Genomic DNA, 20,821 nt, shown 5'->3' with positions numbered 1-20,821 from the left:
CTTAAAAATGATTTTATTTATTTTTGCATAAATCCTTACATAAGTCTTTAATTAAAGTTGAGGGAGTAATAAACTTTTCTAACAGAGTTTGTTGTTGTTTGCATATAACTTAGAAATTTCAATTCTTTAGCAATTTGCCCAAAAAAACAAGTTCATAATTTTCATTATATATTAAATATTTTTTGAATTCTCCTATATAGTTTTACAGGGTCAAATTATTTGAAATCCTTTTAACTCATGTTGAAATACCAATTATTTTTTGTTTTATTTTTCTTGTAGTTCTCTGCAGTAAATTATTTTGAGTTATTTACTGAGAATTGGTAACAGTTACACGAAGGTTGAATATCTTGAACAATAAAAATTCAGCCATTTGGCAGAGTGCCTGGAGTTTTATCATTCGAGATTATTTTTTACTAAGTTATTTTATCATTGCCCCAGATATCTTATTTAATATTTATTCATTAAGTTTAATACTCTCATACTATGTACCACGCTTGTTAATAAGCATTATTATGGATTCATCTTAAACAGTATTTTATTATCAGTATAAATTATATTTTATTGAGAGCTTTTGGGTGCATCACTTAATGAACTAAAGAGTATGAACTTAGTAAAGCCGTTATTGTCTAATATAGCCTTGATAAACAGAGGATTAAGCAGCCTGTAGGGAGGTATCAAAATTGCATTCTCATTTTAAGGAACAATGAGTGCTGCCTTACTAGTATTTATATTATTAAAATATGTGACAAACTTAAAATTAGTCTGATTTTTTAGATGGTTGTCTGTAGGATTTTATTTTGTTTTTTTTAATACCTCGTTCTCTCGCAGTACGGAAATTTGATAGCAAAATCCATTTGAAGTTGCAGGCGAAGCTCACCAGGATTTAAACATCGTAAGTGTCATGCCAATCATCTCTCCATTTAGCAAACTAACACCTAGGGTCTCCAGTCTACAAAGATGTTCCACATTATTTTCTTTCTTTTTTTTTTCCACATTATTTTCTAAGCTTGTTGTGGGTCCAACTATTTGGATATTGGGAAGGAAAAGAGACCAACTGAGATTCTGCTTATGAACTTCTGAATTATGTAATGAGGACAGCAGGTGATTTTTAAAAACGCTATAGAAATGTAATCATTTGGGCCATATTTCATTGTCTTTTTTTATTGGAGACTGGAGGAGCAGAATGATGTCTCCCATAAATCTCAAAAATATTGTTTAATTGATTAAAAATATCTGTGAACTACAAATGCACCACATAGAGGCTCAAAAGAAGGATAGAAAAGTCACCTGAAAGAGAGCCTATCCCCTTGACCCAGGGCAGTACTGTCAGCTGATTACGTCAACATGTCTACAGGCAGGATTATTAGCCACAGCCAGTGCTAGTGCAGTCAACAAACCACTGGGCCACTTTCCTACATCAGACAGAAAAATACATTCAAAATGGATGAAAGACCTTAATGTGAGAAAAGAAACCATCAAAATCCTAGAGGAGAACACAGGCAGCAGCCCCCTTTTTGACTTCAGTCATAGCAATGTCTCACCAGACATGTTTTGGAAGGCAAGGGAAACAAAAGCAAAAATGAACTACTGGCACTTCATCAAGATGAAAAGCTTCTGCACAGCAAAGGAAACAGTCAACAAAACTAAAAAGCAATGTACAGACTAGGAGAAAGTATTTGCAAATGACAGATAAAGGGCTAGTATCCAAGATATATAAGGAACTTATCAAACTCAACCCTCCCAAAATAAATAATTCAGGTATGAAATGGGCAGAAAATAGGAATAGACATTTCTCCAAAGAAGACATCCAGACCACAAACAGACACATGAAAAGATGCTCAATATCACTCGACCTCAGGGAAACACAAAACCATGATGAGATACCATCCTACAGTCGTCACAATGGCTAAAATTGACATGTTACACAGGGAACAACAGGTGTTGGCGAGGATTCAAAGAAAGGGGAGCCCTCCTGCGCTGTTGGTGGGAAGGCGCCCGGGTGCAGCCACTCTGGAAAAGCAGTGTGGAGGGTCTTCAGGAAGTTAAATTTAGAACTACCCTACAGCCCAGCATTTGCACTACTAAATATTTACCCAAAGAATACAAAAATACTTATTTGAATGGGCACAGTCACCCTGATGCTCGAGGCAGCATTTCAACAATAGCCAGACTATGGAGAGAGCCCAAATGTCCATCATCCAATGGATGGATAAAGAAAATATAGTGTATGTGTGTGTGTGTGTGTGTGTGTGTGTGTATATAATATATTATATATACTATATATAATATATTTTATATATGTGTATATTATATATTATATATTATATGTGGATATATTATATATGTGTATATATATATTAATATATATATATATTATATATTGTTATACTGTGTATATATATAGTATAAATCATCTATGTATAATTTAGCCATCAAAAAGAATGAAATCTTGACATTTGCAAAGATGTGGACGGAGCTAGGGTGTATTATTCCAAGTGAAATAACTCAGAGAAAGAAAAATACCATATGATTTCACTCATTGTGTGGAATTTAAGAAACAAAACAGATGAACATAGAGGAAGGGGAAACAGAGGGAGGCAAATCATAAGAGACTGTTATCTACAGAGAACAAACTGAGGGTTGCTGGAGGGGAAGTGGTGAGGGATGGGCTAAACGGGTGATGGGCATTAAGGAGGGCACTTGTGAGGAGACTGGGTGTTAAATGTAAGTGATGAATCACTAAATTCTACTCTTGAAAGAAATATTACAGTGTATGTTAAGTAAGTAGAATTTAAATAAAAACTTAAAATCTCAAATCCAAGTGACCATATGCAAAGTACACTCAGATACCTACCAGTAGGATATAGGCTTGTGAACAGAGTTAGTTCTTCCTGCAAATGGTCTTAATTTTTTTCCCCTTTTGTTTAAATATTGTTTGAGAATGGGGAGGAAGCTGAATATAGTTCCAAAGATGGATTTTGTTGGACCTTACAAGAATTTTAAGACTTTTTTATTTTAATTTAAATTATATTAATTTAAATTATTGTAATTTAAATTATATTAATTTAAATTATTTTAATTTAAATTATATTAATTTAAATTATTTTAATTTAAATTATATTAATTTAAATTATTTTAAATACTCTCTGGCTCATAGGTGTCTCAACCACACCTGCAGCCGTATAACTGACCAGCTGAACCATCACTCTCTCTGTTGCGTACATATGGTGAGAGAATTCATCATTTAATATGTAACTTCCTTAACTTATCTCATGACGTTCTTACCTTTGCCAAATGATCTTTCAATTTGTCTCTGCAGGAAGAGTCTACGCTATTTGCAGGTTTCTGGTCTCTGTGAAAAATTACTATGAATTATTCCCAGTTACGATTTTGCACCCCTGCATAGGTATATTTGGGTACTGAGAATTGATAATTAAATCCTGGAAATGAGTAAATGTCTATTCTTATGTACTTTTTTTCACTAGTGAGGGCTGTTCTTTTAGGGACCAGTCATATTTGGGCAAGTCTGGAAAGAATACTTACCCAAGTTCTCAAAAAAGAAAGCCAGGTATCTTCTTCAACACCTTAGGATGCTTCTGCTGCTTTGTTAGCTTTTGCAAATATGCCATGATTTCACTATTTTTATTTATTTATTTGTATTTTATTTGTATTTTTAAAGATTTTATTTATTTATTCATGAGAGACACAGAGAGAGGCAGAGACACAGGCAGAGGGAGAAGCAGGCTCCACACAAGGAGCCAGACGCAGAACTTGATCCCAGGACCCCGGGGTCACGGCCTGAGCTGAAGGCAGATGCTCAACTGCTGAGCCCCCCAGGTGTCCCACCCCATTTTTATCTTGAATTTGCTATACCTTGCACTGACTTCAGGGAAAACAACTGGTGGATGTGGTAAAGAGTAATGTATCTGGAAGGTCTGCAGAGCCAAGACATGGAGTGAGATACTGTCTAAATGGGCTCTTCTGTACACAGAGCCACCTCTGTCTACAGCACATTTCTCTATATTATTATTCTATACAGTAATCTAAATGAAAGTAAGAACTGTAGTTTGTATTTATCAAGACTGATATTTAAATAACTGTAAAAGCAAACTCTGGTACTTAGAAAGAGTGTGATGAAAAAACATGTGGAATATAGGCAGAAAAAATATGGTGACTAAAAATAAAAACCAGAAAAAAATTAAAAATAAAATAAAAATAAAAGCCAGAAACCTTAATAGTTTCTTTAGGAGTAGGCCTCTATTTTCCTAGACTGTTGGTCTAGTCAAATACAATTTGGAAATCCCTGTTTCTAATGAGATGTATTTCAACCGCAAGAACTTTCAGTTGCTGTGTCTTGTTTGAGAACATCGATTTGGGTTGCTTCACCAAAGGAACTATCACAGTGACCCACTAGTCTTTGTTTCTATCAAAATTATTATTGGAAAAAAATTATTATTGGTAAAAAGAAGTTACTTCAGGGAGATTGATTATACTCCAGTATACATTCAAATATCTTTTCTCTTAATTAAATTTCTTGTCTGCAGAAAACACTGAAGACTACAAGACAAAAGAAATATATTGACCTTACTGGATACTTTTGAATATAAATTCTTTATGAAAATATTTTCTATTCTGATTAATCTTTCCACAGTAGTACTAATAATCTTTAGGAGAAAATTATCTTACTTGCCTTACAATTAAAAATAAGACTATTAAGTGAAAAGGAATGTACCACATTAATTATAGTAATTTTTAATCTTTATTAGACTATTTGAAGAGAATTAGGAAAACTCTGAGCTTCTCACTTCAAATATGAAATGTTAGGGAACTTAGGAACATAATTCACGTGAGTCTAAAGAGATTTCAGCAGCATTTCCCTCATGGAGATCTTTTTTTATTACTAGGAACACACACTTTTTACTAAGGGACATGTCAGAAGAATAACAGCTTTGAGAGAAGAAATCATAGAATATCTATTTTGAGCAAGATTCTGTAAAAGTAAAAATAAAATGGAAAGTTTACTAGATACTCATTAATTAAAATAATGTTTATTGAAAACTATTTTGTGTAAGCAGTGAGTCATGAGCTGAGAATACCTTGTGTTATTTAAAATTCATTCATTGCTCAGTGAGTTGAGTGTCTGACTCTTGATTTTGGCTCATGTCTTGATCTCAGGGTCTTGGGATAAAGCCAAGCATTGGGCTTCGAGCTCAGCAGGAAGTCTGCTGGAAGATTCTTTTTCTCTGCTACCCACCCCCCCAGTCAAGCACATAGGTGTGCATGCTCTCTCTCTCTCTCTCTCTAAAATAAATGATTAAAATATTTAAATAAATAAATAAAATTAAGTCAAAATTTATTTTGCCCATGACAGTCTATTCAATGAATTTCCATTGAGTACCTACTTAATGTAAAGTGTCATGTTATATTGAGGTCATAAATAAAAATTAGACCATTCTTAAAATCCCCAAGGTTTATTAATAAGATGTTTTTAAAAGAACTTTACTTTTTTTAAGAGCAATTTTTGATTTACCAGAAAATTGAGAGGGAGGTACAGAGATGGCACATATCTCCTGCCCTTACACATGTATAGCCCCACATTATCAGCATCACTAAACAGAATGGTACTTTTTTTTTTTCTATCAGGAATGAACCTACATTGACAATTATTGTCACTAAAAGTACATAGTTTACATTACAGTTCACTGCTGGTGTTGTACATTCCATGGTGTGGACAAATGTATAATAAGAGATATCATCTCTATAGTATCTTATGGAGCATTTTTACTGCCCTTAAAACCTTCTGTGCTCTGTGTATTCATACCTCCCACTAATCCCCATCCCACCTCACAACCCTGATCTTTTTATTGTCTCTATAGTTTAGTCTTTTTCAGAGTACCGTATTGTGTGAATCATAGAGCATTTTTAACCTTTTAAGATTGGTTTCTTTTCCTTTTAAAAAAATTTTTTTTGATATGGGGGTAGGAAAAGAGGGAGAAGGAAAGAAAGAGAATCTTAAGCAGTCTCCATTTTCAGTGCAGAGCCTGATGCAGGGCTTAATATCATGACCTGAGATCATGACCCAAGCCTAAATCAAAAGTTGGATACTTAACGGACTGAGCTACGCAGGTGCCCCAGATTGGTTTCTTTCACTTGGTCATGTGAACCTATGGTTCCTCCATGTCTTTCATGGCCCAGATCTCTTTTATTACTTAAGCACTGAATTAATATTCTATTATCTGGATGTACCACAGTACCATCATTATCTAATACCATTTTCTAATAAAATGAATCAGAGTCTCTTAAATAAATGACTGATTCTATAACTAAGACAAAAAAAATTACAGGATAAGCCAGGAGCATCTTATAGTACCAGAAAATAAGAAAGTGCTCAGAGGAAACACAAGTAACATACTGATTGCGTTATGCAAAAGGAGTGTGTGAGTCAACCGTGAGTGTTCCCAATGGCCAAATCCAGAACAGTTAAAAGAACGGAAGGAAAAAAAAATAGCATAAATCTTATATGAAGAAGAATTCCAAATAATTTATATAGAGATACTGCTTTTGAAGAGGGAAGCATAATTTAAGTTTAATCTGTGCATAGTGAATTACTTCATCATAAAGTATAAAAAGATGAAAAACACTGATGTTGATAGTGTGCAACTTTAGTATGAATGTGACAGGAATACAATGTCATTTTTTTGCTCTTCCTCTCAAAGAGCTATAACATTTATGAGAAAACAGACACGTTTCAAGCACCCTACAAAATACCTAGTCGGTATTCCTCAAAGCTGTCACAGTCATCAAAAATGAGAAAATCTTAGAAACTATTATAGACAACAGGAGCTGTATTAGTTTGCTACAGGTGTCATAACAAAGTACTACCAAAGAATGATGTAAACAACAGAAATCTATGGTGTCAGCCCCGGCGACTGGAAGTCAAGAACAAGATGTCAGCAGAGTTGGTTCCTTCTGAGGACTACGAGGAAAAGTCAGTTCCATGGTTCTCCCCTAGTTTCTCTAGGTTTTCTGACAATCTTTGGCCTTCCTTGGTGTGTACAAACATCATCCTGAGTTTTCCCTTTCTTATAAGGACACCAGTCACATTAGTAGGGTCCACTCTAATGACTTCATTTTAATTTGATTACCTCTGTAAAGATCCTGAGTAAAGTCACATTCTGAGGTACAGGGTGTTAGAACTTCAATAGTTTTGGGGAGGAGGTGACAATTCAACTGACTACAGGAAACTAAGGATAAATGACAACTAAGTTAATAACAATTTGGCGGGGGGAGGCAAAATTCAACTGATTATAGGAAACTAAGGACAAATGGCAACTAAGTTAATGCAGTATGCTGGATGAGATCCTGGAACATAAGATGGATAGTAGACAAAACTAAAGAAATCTCCCCAGCTATAGAGAGAACTATAGTTTGAGCTTTAGTTGCTAGTAAGATATCAGTGTTACATTACATTAATCATACATGAATTGTAACAAAAATACCAATTTAATATGTTAGGAGGAAAAATCTCTGTGGGATAGATGGAAACTCTCCATGATATCTTTTTAGTTTTTGGGAAATATAAAACTCTTCTGAAAGTATAATATAGTTTTAAAAATATGTGAATGAGATATACAAATTGTAAGTGGTCTCAATTATTCTTTCTGCCTCAAATATCACAAATAAGGTTGATACTAGATACAGATCTAGAAACTGAAGTCAAGTTCAGCAGAACTGGTTAAGTTTGGATTAAAAATGCCTGACCTTAATCATTGATGACTAAAATAATACTAAAGGATGTATCTGCCATTACTCCAAATTTATAGCATTTTCTAATTTAATGATGTCTGAAAAATTTGGTAGGAAGCATAATAAGAATGGGAGACTTTAGATGCCTACTGTTTAGGATTTCTAATTTCAGGAATGACAAGTTGGACTTCAAAGGACAATTATTTGTTATTTTCGATGCAAAGAAAGTAACAATTACAAGTCATCAAGAACATTATCAGTGTGCTTAACAGGGATAATTTCTATTTTTAAATAAAGATGAGTGGGAAAAATATAATACTATTAAATTTTTGAGGGTTTAAATGAGGATTAAAGAAAGATATAAACTGCCTAATAAGAGAATGAGTTCAATGGAAGTTGCCTACATTTACGATATAGATGTGATTCTCCTTAGGGTGTGGTTGAGGAAACAGAAAGTTATGCTAACTTGCTTAAGAATTCTAGTATTCTTTCAAGTTTCAATATGTAAACTCTAATGATCACATATGTCCTTCAATGATTCATTAAAAAAAAAAAGTCCAAATAAAGTGGTACAGAAATACTCAAATCTATATTTTTTAGACAGAAAAAAGAAATAATTAAGAATATAAAACATAATATTTAATCTGCATGATATGAGGTTTCTGATAGTTGCTATATTGACAAAATATCACAAGGAAAATAGATAATTTTTAATATTAAGTTTGGATTTGACTAAGAGACTGAGATGTAAAAAGTAGCCCTTGACTTCCAACACTAACATCTATGTCATGGGCTTGTCAAATAGGAGTATTTTCTCTGGAGACCAATGTCCAATAAGGCCACTCTGGTCATAGTGGAGCAGTGGACAACAAAGCAGGGCTATTCCTTCATCTTTTTTTGGGCACACACGGAAGGTCACCCTATTTCTGAGGTAGTTCCCAACCAGATGAATATAGGTTTTTGATTTTCCCCAGCAGGTAGAAAGGAACTTTCGAAGCTCTAACCCATTCTGCAAATCATGCTTAAATTCCAGAACACAGCATCTCAACTAGAAATGTATTTCAGACGCATCAGAGGAGATACCATACATCCTCACAAACTATAATTGTGTAGGTCGAGGAATGTGTTCCTTCATTTCTCCAGATCTCCACAGGATCAAGCATGTCATCTGTGAGTAGAGACAGTGTTACTTCTTCCTTGCCACTTCCTTTGATGTGTTTTCTTGTCTTATTGCATCATCTAGAACATACAGTACAGTTTTCAAAAGGAGTGAGTGGTGAGAGGGAGCATCCTTGCCTTTTATCTTCTGTTAGTGAGAAAGTTTCAAATTTCCACTATTAACTATGATGTGGGCTGTAAGTTTCTTGTAGGTACTGTTCATGAGTAGAGAAGTTCCCTTTATATCTAGTTTACAGAGAATTTTAAATCATGAATAGATGTTGAATTCTGTCAAATATCTTTTTCTGCAACTATTGATATGATTGTGGGTTTTTTTGTTGTTTGGGGTTTTTTTAGCCTGTTGCTGTGATGGATGACGTTAATCGATTTTCAAATGTTGAAACAGCCTTCCATAAATCTCACTTGATTGTAGTATGTAATTATTTTTATGCATCGTTGGATTAGATTTGATAATATTTTGCTGAGAATTTTGTAATCTATGATCATGAGAGATATTAGTCCCTAATTTTCTTGTAAGTTCTTTGATCTTGGTTTTCGAGTAATTCTGGCCTTAGAGAATGACTTTCAAAGTATTCCCATTGTTTTTATCTTTTGAAAGAGGCTGTAGGGAATTAGTTTAATTTCTTTCTTAAATCTTTGGTAAACTTTACTCTGGAACCTATCTTGGCCTATTGCTTTCAGTTTTTTCGGAACATAATTATTATTTATTGATTCAATTTGTTTTAATACATACATGGCAATTCAGATTTTCTATTAATTTTTATATGAGTTTTGGAAGATTTTTGTCTTTCAAGGAAGTGCTCCATTTCATCTTAATTATCAAATTTGGGGGTATAGAGTTGCCCATAGTATCCCTTTACTATTATTTTATTTTATTATTTATTTATTTATCCTCTTTAACTTATGATATTAGTAATCTCTGTACTTTCTGTTTTTTTTTCTTAATTATCCTGGCTAAAGGCTTACTGATTTTGCTAATCTTCTCAAAAAACATTTTTAGTTTTCTTAAATTTTTAAATTGAATTACTGGTTTTAATTTCATTGATTTTTTTCATCTAATTTTTATTATTTCTTGCCTAGAATTTAGTTTCCTCTTTTGCTTGCTTTGATTTTGATTTGCTCTTCTTTTTCTAGTTTTCCAGGGTGAAAGCTCAGGTGATTGATTTTAGATCTTTTTATTCTTTTCTAATATTCATATTTAATGTTATAAATTTTCTCCAAGCAATGGTTTTGCTGGATCCTACACATTTTCATAAGGTGTGCTTTATTTTCTTTTCATTCAAAATACTTTAAAATTTTTCTTAAGATATGTTCTATGACTCATACTTTGTTTAGAAGTGTGTTGTTTAATCTACAAGTATTTTGTGGTTTTCCAAGTATCTTTCTGTTATTGATTTCTAATTTAATTTCATTGTGGAGTGAGAGCAGACATTACATGGTTTTTATTCCTTTATATGGTTAAGGTGTGTTTTATGGCCCAGAATGTGGTCTTTCTTAGTGACTGTTGCATGTGAAAATGTATACTCTGCTTTTGTTGGATAAAGTAGTTGATAAATGTCATTATATCCAGGTGATTTGTGTTGTTGCTGAGTTGAACTATGCTCTTACTGATTTTCTACCTAGTGGATATGTTCATTTCTGGTAGAGGGCTATTGAAGTCTCCAAGTATGGTGTATTCATCTATTTTTTCTTGTAATTGTTTGAGTTTTCACCTCACATATTTTATGCTCTGGTATTAGGCATATACACATTGAAAAATGTTGTTTCCTTTGAGAATTACCCCTTTAACACCATTTAATGCCCCTAATATCCATGATAACTTTCCTTGCTCTGAATGAGGCTCTGTCTGAAATTAGTATATCTATTCTTACTTTTTTAAAATTAATACAAGCATGGTATATCTTTCTCCATCCCTTTACTTTTAAGCTCATTTGTCTTTATATTTAACATGGATTTCTTATGGACAACACATAGTTTCCATATTAGTAGTATACATGGCAAGAATAAATGTAAGGAAAATCAGCCTCAACTCATTCATTAGTAATTTACAGAATTTAACATCTGCTAAATAGAATTAATCATCTAAAATTGAAAATCACAAGAAGATAAAATAATCACCAGGTGTCAGCAGACATTAATCAGAAAAATTAGGCCCTGGTATTCAGTTACAGAAATGTCAGATGTATAATATGAGCACAGTCTATTTCAAATGCTTTAAGTGATAAAAGAATTAATTGATAACACACACAATTATAAAAATGACCAAGTAGACTTTATAATAGCATAAATTTTAAAATCTAGATAAGTAAAATACAAAAATTTTAAAATTAATTAAATTACATATTTCACTGAGCTAAAGTAGAATTCATGTTTGGAATTTGGGGAAATTACTTATAATGTAGTAAAATAAGACAAATTTTTGGAATAAAGGTAATAAAGATAGAGACAGGAGACTAGAAAGGAGTCTAACATAAAGATAATTATCGCTTCCTGGCCTTGTGGTTAAGATCAAGTATAACATAAAGTAATTAAATGATTTAATTAAGCACAAAAGGATAAAGCAAAGTAACTAGAGAAGAGGCAATATAATAGGAGATAACAGCTTAGAATTTCATAAAATTGATGAAATCCCATGTAGCAAACAGTGTAAGACTCCCAAGAGTGAACTAAAATGTTGGGTTGCCATATCTTCAATATCTTTTTTAAGATTTTATTTATTTATTCATGAGAGACACAGAGGGGGAGAGAGAGAGACAGAGAGACAGAGACATAGGCAGAAGCAGGATCCATGCAGGAAACCTGATGTGGGACTCAATCCTGGGACTCTGGGAACATGCCCTGAGCCAAAGGCAGATGCTCAAACACTGGCCACCCAGGCGTCCCCACATCTTCATTATTGGTGAAAGAAGAGAGTGAAACAGAAGAGATTAGAGCAAGACAGTTTATTACAAAAAGACAATAGGAGCTTCAGTGTGATTTACTCTCTGGCTCCTAAATACCAGTTGGGGACTGTGAAGTCAATGAGCTGAACCACAGTTGAGGAATAACAAGGTGAAAGGCTCAAAACTTTTGGTAGTTGACAATGAAGAGCCAGTCCCCCTTCCCCGAAGAACAAGAAGTTACATAGCAGACGTTCTATGATCACCTTGATATACTTAATTGCCTGTGTAGTTAGTTAACAGAAATAGCTCAGCATCAGGAGACAGAAAGCCTTGCAGTTTGGAACACTCTGCAAGGATATGCAGGATGCTCAGGGCCCCTGGACAATTGCCTTTCCTAGCACGGGAAACCAGGGAGTTGAACTAATACAAATTACTACGCAGCAAATAATGTAATCCATGAGACAATGGGTTCATTGATATGGTGAAAATAAAGGTGCCAATCTGGAATTCTAAATCCAGGAGAACATCTTTCAAGAATAAGAATCAAATAACATTTTTAGATAAATTAAAATCCACATAGTTCATTACTCAAACAATTTCATTTGGTAACCTTCTAAAAGTTGAACTCTAGGGAGATGAAGTAAGCTAAGAAATAGTAGCAAGGAAGGAAAATAGATTTTTTTGTTTAAACCAAACATATATTGACATAAAACAACAATAATATGTAACTTTGGTATTAAATGTGTGGGATAATTATCAAATAGCAATATATAAGAAGAGGTGAATGTTTGGAGTTAAAATGTGATAAGACATAGAGAGTTTGACTAACACTGGAATTCCAACATATCTATTATGGTTAGGGGAGGAAGAATGAAATGGTAAAAAATTTTTAAAAATGCAAAAGAACACATAAAATAAAAAAAGCACAAATAAAGCACAATAAAGTAAAAACATTTAATATATTAACATATATCACAAAATCTATTTAAATGACAGAAAAATGTTGTATGGGTTGTATTAAATGGCAAGAAATTTAAAATGTAGTACAGAAATTGAACAATAAAAAAGTTCTATGCATAAACAGTAAATAATAAAACATATGTGTCTATGGTAATAGTAAACAAAATACATTTCAAAATCCAGAGCATTCTGAATATGTAATTCTCCATATATACTAATAAAAGATTTTCATTAAAAGAATTACTGTGGACTTTATATAGAGGAGTTTTAAAGACAAAAGAACCTGATGACATGCGCAAAAATATACAAAATCTAGTATGACAGAATTACAAGGAGTGTTTGACAAATCTTTTATCAGAAGGGTGACTTTAAACACACCTGTTTGGGGAAAGTAGATAAAAGCAGATAGAAGTCTTGTCTGCCTCATGTACATTAATATTTGTTGAAAAGATCATCTTTTTTTTTGTAGTGGCATAATTGACATAAATCAAGCAACTATATATGTGGAATTTTGGGTTTAGACTTTTACTAAGGTTAAATGATCTATTCTCTAATCCTTGTACCATCCCAGTAGTTACTAATTGTTTATAAATTATAGTAATTAATACTGTACTTTGGTGTGAAAATTATTTATACAGAAATAAAATAAAAGCTTATTTTTACTTCATATCATATGCAAATAGCACCTCCAGGTGGATTGTGAACTAAATGTAAAAAAGAAAGTAATGCGGTTATTTAAAAAGGCAGGAAAATAATTTTATGGAATCTGGGTAAAAGAGGTGTCACTACACATTTCTCAAGTTGAAATTCCAAGAGAAAACAACAACAACAACAAAAAAAATCATGAGAAAAAAAGAGGACAGAACATCAACAAACAATGAGATAATTTGAGAAGCTATATTTGCACAATTGAAATAGCAGAAGAAGAAAGAGATAATGGAGCCGAAGAAATATTTGAAATAATATTAGCCAAGAATTTTCCAAAATTAATGACAGACACCAAACAACATCCAGGAAGCTCAACGAACACCAAACAGTAAATATCAAAATCTATACCGGGCATCTCACGGTCAAACTGCAGACAACCAAGGACCAAGAAAACATATTGGAAGAAGCCAGAAGGAACATAAAGTCATAGAGGAACAAAGGTAAGAATTACTGTGGACTTTTCATTTTAAACCATGCACATTAGAAGAGAGTAGAGTGAAATATTTCAAGCATTGAAAGCTAAAAAAATCATCCAACTAAAATTCTACATTCTGTAAAAATATCCTTCTGAAGTGGAGGAAAAATAAAGTCTTTCTCAGAAAAATAAAATCTGAGGGAATTTATGAACAGCTGATATGCAAAAAATGTTCCTCCTTCAGTAAGAAGGAAATGATAAGAGTTCAGAAACTTATATAAAGGACATGGGAGAAAAAAGAGATCAAGATAAAGTAAAATCTTTTATTTAAAAAAAAGTAATAGATCCAAAAGACAATGACCTATTGAGGTAATACTAGTAACAAGGTATTGGATGATTATAGTATTTGAATCAGTGGAACGAATTACAGCAAAGTCATAAGTGATGGGAAGGAGTGGTGACTTACCTGTTAAGAGGCAGCACCACTACATACGCTATGATAGAGTGTCTTTTGAAAGTGGCTTCAAATTAGTTGTAAAAGTGCAAACCTAGGGAAACCAATAAAACCCTTTTTTTGAAAAGGATACTAAAAGAGAAGATAAAATGGAATCACATAAATAGTTTACTTAAAATCAGAGGAAACCAGACGGAGACTATTTTTGTTTGTATGTGTGTGTGTATGTGTGTTTTAGATACAACACACATACAATGAGAAACAGAAACGAAGACCTGACCCCATGTTGTCTATAAGAAACCTAATAATTGTATAAAACACAGATAAATTAAAAGGGCAAGGGAAAAGATATACCCTGCAAACTCTAATCAGAAGAAAATGAAAACTGTAGTATTAGTATTTGTTTCAGAAAGAAACAGATAGAGAACAACAACAAAATCATCACTGATAAGGGAAGGCATTACATGGTGATAAAGTGGTCAAATCTGTAAAAATAATTAGTATAAAGGCACCTAACAACAGAGCATCAGAATATACGAGGCAAACACTGATGGACCTTCATGAGGAAGAGGCCAAACCCACTATTACAGTTGGAGACTGCATCACCCTCCCTGGTTAATAGTCACAGGAGGCAGGAAATCAGTACAGACACAGCTGGTCCTAATAGCATCACCAAATAACTTGATCTAATTGGTGTTTAAAGAATATTCCACTGAAAACCAGCCGAATGTATATTCTTCTGAGCCTCACATAGAACATTCATCAACATAGACAGGAAAAGGATGCTATGGAAAAAAACACACACAAGCCACAAGCACCTACAAAATGTGATATTAATGTACACACTCACACACTTGTGTGCACACTGAAGATTACGTGTATTCCGGGATTGTGGAACAGGTAAGAAGTGCAGAAGAATATGATACGATATAAAGCAACACATGTCTGCATACATGCAAAATAAGTGTTTACGGGTTAGCATGTGCTCTCATTATCCCAAATCACTTCAACCGGCTTTAATACTGGTTTATTACTTAAGATTCATATAGAACATTCCCAACTCGGCTTGGACATATGGTCGTTCAAGTTCACAGTGGTGAGCTAATGTACAGTGGGCCACCTGCCTACAGCCAAGTGCTTCGGAAACATTAACACGCCACACATAGTGGATAAAAATAGAACTATTCTTCTCCTCTTAATTAAGAGATGAAAAGTCATGAATTTGTAGAAGTGAAATAGGTCCTCTCAGTCTCAAAAAAAAAAAAAGTAAAGTGCTTTAGTACTGACAGATGAATAGAATTCCAACATCTCCTTTTTGTTTTAGTATCTGGAAAACAGTTAAAATCTCTCTTGGAATAGAGAGAAGATTAAAAAGTCAGGATAATTATTCTTCATCGCCTTAAAACATCTTTACTATGAAACAATGTCCTGATTTATAGTAAAACACCTTTATTTTTCTTTATTTTTTTAAATACCTTTATTATAAATCTGTATTTACTGATTGGAAAACTATAATATTTTAATTTCATTTATTACCAAATAAATATATGATCATAGCTTTTAAAGGGCTATCACGTCTCAAAATTTCATTATTTTATGATCCCTATCATTTTAATTAAATCAAATTACACATTTTAATGTAATAGGTTTATTTTTATATTGAATAATCTGTTTCAGCAGCAATATGGATTTCCAAATATTTGACGTCATTTAGTAATCCTATTCTATAATAGCATTGTATGTATTAGTCTATCCTTTTCCATTTTCCAAAGGAAGATAAGGAAAAAAATATATAGCAAGCTAGAATCATGTTATCATCTTCCTAGGAGATAAGTAAACCATTGAGTGTCTAATAAAGTGTCGGTAAAGAAATGAAAAACTCCTCTTCATTTGAGTGAATATGAAATTCTCTTTAATTTAATGCATTATCTGTCAACCTCGGTATAAGATACACTAGTTATACCAAATCTGTGGCCCTAAACGGAGAGAATGTTTCCTTATTTCTCAGTCCAAGCTCATAGGTGGTGCAGGGGATAAGAGGATTCATTCACCAGGTAACCCAGGGATGCAGGTTTTCTTCCGTAGATTTTCTCTTCACCTTCCCAGGCCCACATTTGAACAATATAACCACCTTCAAGTTATAGCACTCAGGAGGGACAATCAAGTCCCTTTTAAGCAGGTGACTCAGAAATTGCCCGCACCTTTTTCTCCAAAGGCAGAACTTTGTCAGCAGGTTATAATTAGTGGCAAAGGAGTCTGGGACATGTGTGCTCTCTCTGTGCCATGTACGAGCTAAAAACACAAGGGATTCTATTACTAAAATGGTGACAATAAAATTTGCAGACAATTAACAATTCATGTCACGTGTGAACATTTTAATGATGCTAAACATAATCTTACCTTTCCTTTTTCTTTGCTATTTTCCATTCATATGAAACATGGGGGTATTATTTTTCATTGTTGTCCTTGTCTATTAATATATATTTCTTTTTCTTTGAAATTTCTAAGCTTTTTTAGTTCCTGGGGAATTTTACATTTGTTCACAGATTTTGACAACAGGGTAATAAACTATTTTTTTTCAAATATGCTAATATTTCTCATAAATTTTCAATCCTTATATATAATAGACTTTTGAACCATAGACTCATCTCAGTAAAAACAGTAGAGTTTGCTTTGATGCACCCTAGTGTTATCCATCACCACAAAGGCACAGGGGTGTGAAAGTAAACTCATCTGCTGAAGAACTTCACAAAGATGAAACCCTAAGGCAAATATGAGGGGGGATAGGAGATGAGGCTAAAAAGCCTAATGGTGACTGTGAACATCATTATGTATCTTCAACCACCATCATGTAGTTGGGAAACGAGAAAATCTCCAAAACGTTTTATGGCATATACTTGTCAATAAAAATTTATTGATCATGTAACCCAAATCCGTGTATTTAGAGCACATGTATTACTCTACTGATGCATTGTGTGTTTTATATGGCATATACTAAATAGAAATTAAAGAGACAAGGAAAATATAAGCAGTAGCTTATTTTAAGATTTTATTTATTTATTTGAGAAAGAGCCAGAGAAAGAAAGATCACAAAGAAGGGGGTGGGGGAGGGAGAAGCAGACTCCCCACTGAGCAGGGAGCTGATGGGGAGACTTGACCCCAGGACCCTGGATCATGACCTGAGCCAAAAGCAGACACCTAACCAACTGAGCCACCTACGTGGCCCTAAGCAGTACTTTAAATATTCACTTTCTATGGCTGTTAAAAAATAAAATTTTTTGCCCTCCAGTTATAAACATCTTATGCTGGACATTCAGTTTTAAAAAAATCTTACTGACAATATGAAAGTCATAATATAAGAAGTTATAGTTCAAGCTGTAGTTTTATTTACGGGTAAAGTTCAACCTTAACATTAGCTTCATATAGTCACATATGGAATCTCTGTTTTATATAATGTTCTTGTTAATGATGAAAACACAGAATTTCTCCTCAGTGAGAGGCAAGGTAAACTGGAGCTGAGCGTTGACTGTTCCAGATGCCTATCACCGCAAATCCAATGAGGGCAGGGGGAGGAATCCACAAGTGTAGGGCACTTTCCTCACCTTCCCAGTCACTAGTCCCTACCTTAATGTAAGCAATCCCTCAAAAAGTCCCACTTTTCCTCGTTCTGTTCTTTAAATATTCAACAAATCCCAGAACTCTCAGCTTTCTTAAAAATTCCTCATTGTGGTCAAGGATTTGCTTTGATGGAAGTTTCATGTGTGTTAGTGCACTTCTCTCTTGCTGGGCAAGAAACACGATCTGGACCTTTCTTCATCTCTAGTATTTAAGGGGTGAAGGTTATCATTCATGGAAAATTTCAAAAGTGTTTGGGGTTATTAGTTGTAAGCTCTGATTAAAATTCCTCTTTCTCCTTTTCCTTTCTTAAAACCATGTGATATGACTGGAAATTAATTCATTTAAGAAATATCAGAATTATTTGGTATGTTCAAATTACACAGCCATGTTCTCTCTGCTTGCATTACTAGTATTATTTTTATCTGTCAATCATGGGAGTTAATATAATTTAAAATGAAAATGAAGTCAAGTTAATCAGACATGAATAAAACTTTGAGGGCACCACTGTCAATCTTACCTATCATGAAATTCCCACTTTTCTCAGGATAAGTCAATTGCCTAAATAAGTAAACGGCCTTTCACATAAGTGAGGGGGCCTTGTAATTTGTGTGATAAATGTTATTACTCCCTGGTATTTTTCTTATTATCTTACAGTCTCTAGTTTTAAAAATGAATATGAATAGCAGTGCTAATATTTTTGCTTATCTTTCCATGGGTTACATACCAACTTCTTTGGAAACCAATGATCTAAGTTAGATATGTTGTCTGTTAAGCATTTAGATTTGTATGAAATTGTCTGAATATTTTAGGTTTTAAGAGTCTCCTGATAGAGGGGCATCTGGGGGGCTCAGCATGGAGCATCCACCTTGGGCTCAGGGTGTGACCCCTGGGTCCTGGGATCGAGTCCCGCATTGGGCTCCTTGCATGGAGCCTGCTTCTCCCTCTGCCTGTATCTCTGCCTCTCTCTCTCTCTCTCTCTCTCTCTCTCTATGTCTTTCATGAATAAATAAATAAAATCTTAAAAAAAAGAGTCTCCACATAGGTGAGATAGTTATACCAAGTCCCTGACTTCTAAGGGATAGATGTGCATTCTATCTAGCTCTCTCACTCTGATAGTTAACGTGACTTAGCTGCATCTTTATCTGGGGATATCAAAATGGTAGCTGAAATAAATTCCAAGATACTTGCAGCAAGTTATTAACACTGATACCGTATAGGTTGAAATCACCAGCAAATGGCATCTCATAAAGCGATCCATGTTTGTATTATTATTTTTTTTAAAAAGGTTTTAAAAAACCTCTGACACATGCAGAGGGAGAAGAAGGCTCCATGCAGGGAGCCTGATGGGGGACTCGATCCCTGGACCCTGGGGTCACAACCTGAGCCGAAGGCAGACACTCAACCCCTGAGCCACCCTCGTGCCCCTATTGATATTATTTAGTAGTGTCTAATTTATGCTGCCTCATGATAACGACTCAATAACACATGAGAAGGTATTTTTCATACTTAAACCCAGAGACATCTACTTCTCTGAAGTACTGATAATATCCATGTATTTGCTGAGCCTGATTCCATGATCAGCTTTTGATAGAGTAAGTAATTCTCAGCTACGCACTGTTCCTCTGTTTCTTGGCGACAACAGCCTCTGATCAGCCATGAGCACAGAGCAAATGTAGTCACTTCTGTCCCCCTGCATCTGTTCCAAGAGATGTCATGCACAGCCAATTAGTGATCTCAAATACCAATCTGGCACCAGTGTTCAGGTCATAAGCTTTCATTTTAAACAAGTGATTGGAAAACAATCTTTACCCGGTCAGAACAGAAATGCACTAAAACGTTTTATGCCACATTTGTTTCTTTTCACCAACGATTCTATGATCACTGATGTTATTTATCTTATAGCCTTTGTTTATGGAATGATTATACGTTTTGTTTTGCCCCTAACCTTTCCACTTAGGAGAAAACTATACAGCAGACTTTATCAAGGTACTTATTGTGTCTTAAAGATATAAATACTTCTGTGTTCCTGATTTAGAGAAAAGGAATATAAATAGGCATGCAAAGCCCCACTGGAAATTCTATTCACCATCAGATTCAAAGTAATTCTTTTAACTTAGAAAGTTTTAAACTTCAGTCTAGTTCACAGATATCCCTTTTTAAATGATTATACACAAATTTGGGAAGCACCTCAGTGGAAAAAAAAAATCATAGTGCAACTTTACTTTTTGGTATGAGATTCTCAAAGATTCATTTCTACACCAGGCATCACTTTAATATCATATCTTTTACTCTTTCAAACGGGTTATTGATTTTTCATGGTTTCATTTCTCAATCAAAGCCTAACATAAAAACTTGTTTGTTGACTTGAGCCTTGATGTAAAATTTAGTTTAACTCTTTTACTAACAACACGTTTGTCAGTGGCATAGCAATTTTCCTGTCACTGAAACAAGTGGACCCTCTAAATTGCTGGCGTATAAAATTATTGTTTTCTTGCTCAAATCAACAAATGCTAATTAAAAATATATTTTTTTAACTGTTTCAAACAAATACATTACATTCCATACAGTTGAGACTAATTCCTCTTCTGCAGTGATAGTTCTTTCATAATTTTTGAAGCTAAGACTCTAAAGAAGTTATAGGGAAAGAAACATCCAAGGGCTGCTGTAAGTATTGGTGTTGGCTTTGCAGCTCCCAGAAGAGACACAAAATTCTGAGTTGTCCTGGAAGATTGTGCATTTCTCTGCAATTTTTATGCACCTAATGGAGGAACTAAAGTGGTACCTGAGAATGAGTAAGAGCAATTTTATCTGTTTTTTTTTGGTTTTTGGTTTTTGGTTTTTTTTTTACTATGCAGTTTC

Source organism: Canis lupus, chromosome 10, assembly GCF_011100685.1.
Source record: "Canis lupus familiaris isolate Mischka breed German Shepherd chromosome 10, alternate assembly UU_Cfam_GSD_1.0, whole genome shotgun sequence".
Classification (NCBI taxonomy): domain Eukaryota; kingdom Metazoa; phylum Chordata; class Mammalia; order Carnivora; family Canidae; genus Canis; species Canis lupus.
Note: the sequence above shows the minus strand (reverse complement) of the source record.